Source organism: Paramisgurnus dabryanus, chromosome 9, assembly GCF_030506205.2.
Source record: "Paramisgurnus dabryanus chromosome 9, PD_genome_1.1, whole genome shotgun sequence".
NCBI classification, from domain to species: domain Eukaryota; kingdom Metazoa; phylum Chordata; class Actinopteri; order Cypriniformes; family Cobitidae; genus Paramisgurnus; species Paramisgurnus dabryanus.
The window spans coordinates 62,501-72,500 of NC_133345.1; the positions used below are offsets into that span (position 1 = coordinate 62,501).

A 10,000-nucleotide genomic window follows, 5' to 3' on the forward strand; every position below is an offset into this window, starting at 1 on the left:
GCAGCTATCGCTGCTTGGGGGGGGTAGAAATTTTATTTTTGGTACTTGTGCCTTTCTTTTTATTCAAACACAATTGTTGGACAGACTAATGGCATCGAAAATTGATATGGATGAGGATACACGCTTGATGATCGAAAAGGGAAAGGACAAAGAAATACAAAATGGAAACGACATGGACAAGGAACAAAGTAGAAAGAAACCGGTGAAGGATTATTTAAAAGAAGCAACAGTAACTGTGGAGACATCTAATGTGAATGCCAGAGCGGAGGATATAATTACAGCTGTAACAGAGATAATTGGAGTGGGGAAAATTTTAGCGGTAAGGCCTAAACAAAACAAAGAATATGAAGTGACTTTAGAACATGTGGACGACGTCGATTCATTAATGGATGGACTAGGCATCAAAGGCATGATTTGTGAGGTAAAGAAACTAATAAACAAACACTGCGTGGTCTCGTTTATGCACTTGCCCGCTTACATAAGCGATCACAAAATTTTAGAAAAACTTGAAGGGTGGGGAGTTATCCCCATTTCAGCTATTAAAAGACGCCTTTATCCTGGCACCACTATCGAGGATGGGACAAGATTTGTTAAAACAATGTTCCCGAAGGAGGTTACCTCTCTCCCCTACAGTACTAAGTTCGATACGGCTGAAGGGCTTCAATATTTTCGGGTGATGCACAGCCATCAGGTTAAAACCTGTCGGCTGTGCATGTGCCCAGATCATATAATGAAAGATTGCCCTGCTTTCAAGTGCTATGTATGTGACGAGAGGGGACATTTTGGGAGAGATTGCACGGCAGTAAGGTGTATGGATTGCAAAAAGGCTCTAAACAAATGTGAATGTTGGTTTGAAAATGATGATGAGCATTGTGCTGGCGAGCAAGTGCATGGGCGAGAAAACGTAATAGATCCAGAGGCTCTCTCTACAAAAGAGATAAGAATCGATGGAACTGCTGAATATAATGACAATGTTGAACAAATGGAGGATCAACACAAACTTTTACATCAAAAGCCAGACGTTGAGGTGGGAAGTGTTATTGATAAGACTGTGAAAAATGTGATGGATATATTAGACAAAGAGGAAGAAGGGAGGCAAAAACAGAGGATGGAACTTAAAGAGCCAGAGGAACAATCTTCACAAGAGAGTTTGCGTGAGTTGTTGGATGCACCAACCACTAAAGATGGAGGACTGGATGGAGATGAGAGCTCTAACAGTGATAAAGAAGAACATGCTGGATTATCAGTGAAAACCTACAAAAGAAGAAGACAACTAAAGGTAAAGCCAAACTTAAAAGGAATAAGGAGAAAAACTCTTTTGAAAAACAGATATGAATGCTTAGAAGATATAGAGGACATGAACTAAAGAGAGAATTATGGTGCATTTAATGCTTTCACTTCCTTTTTATATACTTTTTATTTATTTTATCTCTCTCATATGGTTTTAAATCTGGTCACCTTTAATGCCAGAGGACTTTTAAACTTTAACAAGCTTGAAAAAGTGAAAGAGATGTTTAAAAATGAGGATGTGATTTTGTTGCAAGAAACAAATTGGAGAGAAACACATATATGTGAAATTAGGAAGAGGTGGAATGGGGATATTTTTTACAACAATCAAGACAAGAGCTATGGCAGAGGGGTGGCCTTTTTAATAAGGAAAAACAAGAACATTGTTTGTAAAGTGGTATATAAAGATAATGTTGGGAAGTGTTTAGCCATTGAGATGGAATATGAAGAAAACAAAATAATTGTGATAAATGTACATGCACCTAATGAGGAGAAGGAAAAGAAACAGTTTTTTTTATAATTTAAGGACGGTTTTACTAAAGTACAAAATGGCCATTTTGATGGGAGATTTTAATACAGTTTTAAGCAATATAGATATGGTGGATGGTATGGTTTTTAAAACTGATACAGGAAGGAAAGAGATTGTGTTTTTAAGAAACCCAAGGTAAATGAGTATTGGTTACATAAATACAAAGACCTAAAAGAAGCTCAGTTATGGGATAATATGAGAGGCAAAATGGTTGAAACAAAATTAGGGAATTTGGAGTACCTGATACGACACAAAGCAATTTTTATAGATACATTGTTGTACAAAATTGGAAAAGAGCAAAGTTCAATATGTAAAGTTTGTAAAGAAGAAGATGAAGGTTTCTTACATTTGTTTTTATATTGTAAAAAACTGGACAGTCTCAATGCAAAATGTAAAAGACTTTTTGAACGTTTGAAAGATGAAAAATGTGAAAAGGACATGGACTGGAATAAAGTGATGATGTTGGGTGACCATTGTCTGATCTCGGAAGCCAAGCAGGGTTGGGCCTGGTTAGTACTTGGATGGGAGACCGCCTGGGAATACCAGGTTCTGTAAGCATTTAATTAATTAATTATTTATGTCATTTTTTCCCATGAATGCGATCTTTCTGTAAGCGTTCACTGATGTCATGGCGTTGCCACATAAGTCTTGAAGTGTCTATCGAAGCGGGTCAGCACTCGCTTACGGCCACACCACCCTGAGCACGCCCGCTCTCATCTGATCTCGGAAGCCAAGCAGGGTCGGGCCTGGTTAGTACTTGGATGGGAGACCGCCTGGGAATACCAGGTGCTGTAAGCATTTAATTAATTAATTAATTATTTATGTCATTTTTTCCCATGAATGCGTTCTTTCTGTAAGCGTTCACTGATGTCATGGCATTGCCACATAAGTTTTGAAGTGTCTATCGAATCGAGTCGGCACTCGCTTACGGCCACACCACCCTGAGCACGCCCGCTCTCGTCTGATCTCGGAAGCCAAGCAGGGTCGGGCCTGGTTAGTACTTGGATGGGAGACCGCCTGGGAATACCTGGTGCTGTAAGCATTTAATTAATTAATTATTTATGTCATTTTTTCCCATGAATGCGTCCTTTTTGTAACCATTTACCGATGTCATTGCGTTGCCACATTAGCCTTGAAGTGTCTCTCGAATCGTGTCAGCACTCGTTTACGGCCACACCACCCTGAGCACGCCCGCTCTCGTCTGATCTCGGAAGCCAAGCAGGGTCGGGCCTGGTTAGTACTTGGATGGGAGACCGCCTGGGAATACCTGGTGCTGTAAGAATTTAATTAATTAATTATTTATGTCATTTTTCCCATGAATGCGTCCTTTCTGTAAGCGTTCTCCCATGGCATGGCGTTGCCACATTAGTTTTGAAGTGTCTCTCGAATCGAGTCGGCACTCGCTTACGGCCACACCACCCTGAGCAAGCCCGCTCTCGTCTGATCTCGGAAGCCAAGCAGGGTCGGGCCTGGTTAGTACTTGGATGGGAGACCGCCTGGAAATACCTGGTGCTGTAAGCATTTAATTAATTAATTATTTATGTCATTTTTTCCCATGAATGCGTTCTTTCTGTAAGCGTTCACTGATGTCATGGCGTTGCCACATAAGTTTTGAAGTGTCTATCGAATCGAGTCGGCACTCGCTTACGGCCACACCACCCTGAGCACGCCCGCTCTCGTCTGATCTCGGAAGCCAAGCAGGGTCGGGCCTGGTTAGTACTTGGATGGGAGACCGCCTGGGAATACCTGGTGCTGTAAGCGTTTAATTAATTAATTATTTATGTCATTTTTTCCCATGAATGCGTCCTTTCTGTAAGCATTTACCGATGTCATTGCGTTGCCACATTAGTCTTGAAGTGTCTCTCGAATCGAGTCAGCACTCGCTTACGGCCACACCACCCTGAGCACGTCCGACTTGGTACGTTCCAGGAAGTGAGTTGGCTGCAGTTTGGTGAGGAAGGCTCACCACATTTTTTGTAGTTATTTTGTTTTTTTTATCACTTTATTTAGAAAGTCTTTTATTTTTTACAAAGTATTTTTTCTTTATTCCTCCTAGCAGCTATCGCTGCTTGGGGGGGGTAGAAATTTTATTTTTGGTACTTGTGCCTTTCTTTTTATTCAAACACAATTGTTGGACAGACTAATGGCATCGAAAATTGATATGGATGAGGATACACGCTTGATGATCGAAAAGGGAAAGGACAAAGAAATACAAAATGGAAACGACATGGACAAGGAACAAAGTAGAAAGAAACCGGTGAAGGATTATTTAAAAGAAGCAACAGTAACTGTGGAGACATCTAATGTGAATGCCAGAGCGGAGGATATAATTACAGCTGTAACAGAGATAATTGGAGTGGGGAAAATTTTAGCGGTAAGGCCTAAACAAAACAAAGAATATGAAGTGACTTTAGAACATGTGGACGACGTCGATTCATTAATGGATGGACTAGGCATCAAAGGCATGATTTGTGAGGTAAAGAAACTAATAAACAAACACTGCGTGGTCTCGTTTATGCACTTGCCCGCTTACATAAGCGATCACAAAATTTTAGAAAAACTTGAAGGGTGGGGAGTTATCCCCATTTAGCTATTAAAAGACGCCTTTATCCTGGCACCACTATCGAGGATGGGACAAGATTTGTTAAAACAATGTTCCCGAAGGAGGTTACCTCTCTCCCCTACAGTACTAAGTTCGATACGGCTGAAGGGCTTCAATATTTTCGGGTGATGCACAGCCATCAGGTTAAAACCTGTCGGCTGTGCATGTGCCCAGATCATATAATGAAAGATTGCCCTGCTTTCAAGTGCTATGTATGTGACGAGAGGGGACATTTTGGGAGAGATTGCACGGCGGTAAGGTGTATGGATTGCAAAAAGGCTCTAAACAAATGTGAATGTTGGTTTGAAAATGATGATGAGCATTGTGCTGGCGAGCAAGTGCATGGGCGAGAAAACGTAATAGATCCAGAGGCTCTATCTACAAAAGAGATAAGAATCGATGGAACTGCTGAATATAATGACAATGTTGAACAAATGGAGGATCAACACAAACTTTTACATCAAAAGCCAGACGTTGAGGTGGGAAGTGTTATTGATAAGACTGTGAAAAATGTGATGGATATATTAGACAAAGAGGAAGAAGGGAGGGAAAAACAGAGGATGGAACTTAAAGAGCCAGAGGAACAATCTTCACAAGAGAGTTTGCGTGAGTTGTTGGATGCACCAACCACTAAAGATGGAGGACTGGATGGAGATGAGAGCTCTAACAGTGATAAAGAAGAACATGCTGGATTATCAGTGAAAACCTACAAAAGAAGAAGACAACTAAAGGTAAAGCCAAACTTAAAAGGAATAAGGAGAAAAACTCTTTTGAAAAACAGATATGAATGCTTAGAAGATATAGAGGACATGAACTAAAGAGAGAATTATGGTGCATTTAATGCTTTCACTTCCTTTTTATATACTTTTTATTTATTTTATCTCTCTCATATGGTTTTAAATCTGGTCACCTTTAATGCCAGAGGACTTTTAAACTTTAACAAGCTTGAAAAAGTGAAAGAGATGTTTAAAAATGAGGATGTGATTTTGTTGCAAGAAACAAATTGGAGAGAAACACATATATGTGAAATTAGGAAGAGGTGGAATGGGGATATTTTTTACAACAATCAAGACAAGAGCTATGGCAGAGGGGTGGCCTTTTTAATAAGGAAAAACAAGAACATTGTTTGTAAAGTGGTATATAAAGATAATGTTGGGAAGTGTTTAGCCATTGAGATGGAATATGAAGAAAACAAAATAATTGTGATAAATGTACATGCACCTAATGAGGAGAAGGAAAAGAAACAGTTTTTTTATAATTTAAGGACGGTTTTACTAAAGTACAAAATGGCCATTTTGATGGGAGATTTTAATACAGTTTTAAGCAATATAGATATGGTGGATGGTATGGTTTTTAAAACTGATACAGGAAGGAAAGAATTGAAATCAATAATGGAAACTTACAAACTAGTCGATGTGTGGAGAGAAAGGAACGGGAAAAGAAAACAATTTTCTAGAAGACAAATGGTTGGGGGTTTTATATGTCAAAGCAGAATTGATTTTACTTTATGCACAAGAAACCTAGAAGGATTTATTGACAAGATAAGATATGAGGGAACTAGTTTAAGTGATCACAAATCAATGTTTATGCAAATTGATTGGAGTAAGCGTAAGAAAGGTCCAGGGGTTTGGGCTTTAAATGTGGAGATTTTAAAAGAGGAAAGTTATGCACAAGATATAAAGGAGCTCATAGAAAATGAAAAGCATAATGCAATGTATATGGAGGACAAAAGATTGTGGTGGGAAAATGTCAAGTACTTAGTGAAAATTCACACAATAAAGATATGCCGATTGATAGAGAAATGCAAAAGGTATAGGGGTAAAGAAATAAGAGAGAATTTAGAAAAGGAGTTAAATCGGAATGAGAAGGATATAATGAAAATAAAAGATCTAGAAGATCAACTTAAAGAATTAGAAGACAAGAAGTATGAAGGTGCAAGGTTGAGAAGTAAAGCGCAATATGTAATTGAAGGAGAAAAGTGTACAAAGTTTTTTTTCGATCTAGAAAGAAGGAAAGGGAATGCGGAAACAATAAAAGTAGTTAAAAAGAAGAATGGAGAAGAAGTTGAAAGGAATGAAGATATTTTGAGAGAAATTAAAATATATTATGAGGAATTATTTACAACAGATGGAGTGCAAGATGAAGGGGAAGAGTTGCTTAAGTTAATAAAAACAAAAGTTGGAAAGGAAGGGAAAAAAGATTGCAATAAAAGTATAAGTACAGAAGAAATTGAAAGAGCAATAGGTGAACTAAATAAGAAGAAGAGTCCAGGAATAGATGGTTTGGGAAGTGAATTTTATATAGTTTTTAAGGAGGTTTAAATAGGTATTTTAAAGGAAGTGTATGATGAGATATTTAAGAAAGGAAAGATGAACTTGAGAATGGGTATGGGATTAATGAAGGTGATATATAAGAAAAAGGGAGATAAGGCAGACTTAAAGAACTATAGACCGTTAACAATGTTAAATACAGACCTGAAAATTCTATCAAAGATTCTAGCCAATAGACTAAAAGAAGTGATGCCAAGCATCATAGAAAGTAATCAATCATATGGCATAAAAGGGAGGGATATAGCTGACACTACAATAAGCATAAAAGATACTATAAGGTATATGGAGGAGGAAAATATAGAAGGCTATGTGATAAGCTTGGATTTTGAAAAAGCATTTGACAGAGTGGAGCATGAATTTTTATTTAGAGTCTTAAAAAGCTTTGATTTTGGTGATAATTTTATCAAATGGATTAAGATTTTATATAAAGGGGCTGTAACACGGGTTAAATGTAATGGGTTTTTAACACAATGCTTTAAGCTTACCAGATCAATTCGACAAGGATGTCCATTATCTGCCCTTTTATATTCCTTGGTTGCTGAGCCACTGGGGCTGGCAATAAAGCAAGCAGGGAATATCACAGGAGTTAATATTAAAGGAAGTGATGAAGGGGTGAAGATGTTCCAATATGCTGACGACAATACGCTAATTGTGAAAGATATTCAAAGTGTGCAAGCAGCGATGGGAATAGTTCAGAAATTTTGTAAGGTATCAGGAGGGAAAATAAATGAAGAGACTGTGTACATGAGATTTGGGGAAATTCAAGAATTAACAAGTTCTTTTACTTTTAAAGAAACTCAAGAAACGAAGATCTTAGGAATTTTAATGGGGCATGATAATAAGCAAACAAATAATACCATGTGGGAAGGCATTATAGTTTCAAGTTTCAAGTTTCAAGTTTACTTTATTGTCAATCAAAACCATGCAACAGTACATTACACAGCAGACTGAAATTGCGTTTCTCCCATACTCCAATGTGCAGTATTAAAAAGGATTCCACACTCACTAAGACAAACTAAACATAAGATTAGACATAGGACACCACTAGAAAAGTACAAATAAATATCTAACAGATGGACAACAGTTATGAAGTTTACAGTTATTAAACTTATTGCAACGCCCCAAAAGTGTAGTCAGGATGAGGTAATTTTGTAATAAGTGCAACATAAGGTGCAACATGGCAAAGTGCAAAGTGCAAAAGCAGCATGAGATAATAAAACGTATTGTTTAACTTATATTATAGGAGCCTTTTGCAGACATGATTTCCACAAATCTTAGTCAGTATGAGTTATTAGGGTGGGGATTTATAGTCCAGTTTTCATGAATGAATTAAGCAATCTGATGGCTTGTGAGAAAAAACTGTTGCTGAATCTTGTAGTCTTGCAACGCATACTCCTGTATCGCTTGCCAGATGGTAGGAGGGTGAACAGTTTGTGTGTGGGGTGGGTGGGGTCTTTGATGATGTTGATGGCTCTTTTGTGGCAGCGAGATGAGTATATGTCTTGGATTGATGGTTGAGCTGATCTGGTGATCTTCTCAGCTGACCTCACAACCCTCTGTAGAGCTTTCCTGTCAGCAGCAGAACAACTGCCATACCAGACTGAGAGACTGCTGGTAAGGATGCTCTCAATGGCACCGCTATAGAAGTTGGTGAGTGCCTGTGGGGGGAGGTTGGCTCTTCTCATCCTACGTAGAAAATGAAGGCGTTGCTGAGCTGTCTTCACAAGAGAAGTGGTGTTGGTGGACCATGACAGGTCATCAGTGATATGCACCCCCAGGAACTTGGTGCTTTTCACTGATTCCACAATGCTACCGTTGATGGTAAGGGGTGTGTGTGGTTTGTGATTTCTCCTGACGTTATAGGGGGTATTGAAAGAAGATTGAACCAGTGGAAATTAAGAACGTTATGTCTGAAAGGTAAAGTTTTAATCCTTAATATCTTAATGGTATCTAAATTATGGTATGCATTATATGTGTCAAGTATGCCTCTATGGGCAGAGCAAAGACTAAAAAGATTTTTCTTGGATTATTTATGGGAAGGAAAGCCTCCGAGAATTGCCTATCACACTATAATAGGAGCAGTAGAGAATGGAGGTTTAGGTTTGATTGATGTTGCAGAAAGAAAGAAAAGTTTGAGAGTTAAAATTGTGAAAAAGTTTTTGGATGAAGGCATTGTAACGACATGGAAAAGTACGATGTTGTATTTTTTAAACAAATGTGGGAGTTTTAACTTGGGTAAAAATATTTTATGGATGAAAACGAAGAATTGGATGGTACAAGGTCTACCTGACTTTTATAAAGAAATGTTAAGTGCTTGGGGATATTTTCTAAAGTATGTGCAGTATACTCCTCAAGGGAGAGAAAACATTTTAAACCAACCTTTGTTTCTAAATAAGAATATTGTACACCAAGGGAAAGAAATGTTTTTTAAGAAATGGTGGGATGTGGGGATCATGAAGGTGAGAGATATTTTATATGAGTTTAAAGAGGGGTTTTTACCTGTTCAGTACATTGTGGACACAATGGATGAAGCAAAAGAAGATTACACTAGACAAGAAATCCAGAAAAATTATAATATTATAAAGGAAGCTATACCAAGGGACTGGATTAATAAAATTGAAAGTATGGAGCAGGGGAATCAAGAAATTGATGTATGTGTAAAGTCGGAGGAGAGAAAATATGTTTTTCAAGAATGTTCTGTTAAAATTTTGTACCAGATTTTAAGAGATGGTGTTTTTAAGAAACCCAAGGTAAATGAGTATTGGTTACATAAATACAAAGACCTAAAAGAAGCTCAGTTATGGGATAATATGAGAGGCAAAATGGTTGAAACAAAATTAGGGAATTTGGAGTACCTGATACGACACAAAGCAATTTTTATAGATACATTGTTGTACAAAATTGGAAAAGAGCAAAGTTCAATATGTAAAGTTTGTAAAGAAGAAGATGAAGGTTTCTTACATTTGTTTTTATATTGTAAAAAACTGGACAGTCTCAATGCAAAATGTAAAAGACTTTTTGAACGTTTGAAAGATGAAAAATGTGAAAAGGACATGGACTGGAATAAAGTGATGATGTTGGGTGACCACAAAAATAGTAAAGTAATAAATCTACTGGTGATGCTTAGGAAAAGAGCAATATGGGAAAGAAGAGCGGTAGCCAAAAGAGAGAAGAGAGTCATAGATGTAGATATGATCTTTAAAATGAAAGTGGAACACTATCTGAAATGCCTGTTTTTTTATTTTAATGAAT

General features: G+C 37.6%; 4 non-coding genes and 1 pseudogene across 4 annotated transcripts; all 5 read left to right on the top strand.

Annotated features, from left to right (window-relative positions):
- Positions 1-2,495: 2,495 nt before the first annotated feature.
- On the top strand, positions 2,496-2,614 carry LOC135759836 (5S ribosomal RNA). Its single transcript, XR_010537108.1, has one exon. It is a non-coding gene; the product is annotated as a 5S ribosomal RNA (ribosomal RNA).
- Positions 2,615-2,739: 125 nt separating this feature from the next.
- LOC135759746 (5S ribosomal RNA) lies at positions 2,740-2,858 on the top strand. The gene has a single exon (XR_010537020.1). It is a non-coding gene; the product is annotated as a 5S ribosomal RNA (ribosomal RNA).
- A 121-nt stretch (positions 2,859-2,979) lies between these two features.
- Positions 2,980-3,098, top strand: LOC135759175 (5S ribosomal RNA). Its single transcript, XR_010536729.1, has one exon. It is a non-coding gene; the product is annotated as a 5S ribosomal RNA (ribosomal RNA).
- Positions 3,099-3,218: 120 nt separating this feature from the next.
- LOC135759308 (5S ribosomal RNA) lies at positions 3,219-3,337 on the top strand (annotated as a pseudogene).
- A 121-nt stretch (positions 3,338-3,458) lies between these two features.
- LOC135759835 (5S ribosomal RNA) lies at positions 3,459-3,577 on the top strand. The gene has a single exon (XR_010537107.1). It is a non-coding gene; the product is annotated as a 5S ribosomal RNA (ribosomal RNA).
- Positions 3,578-10,000: the final 6,423 nt, after the last annotated feature.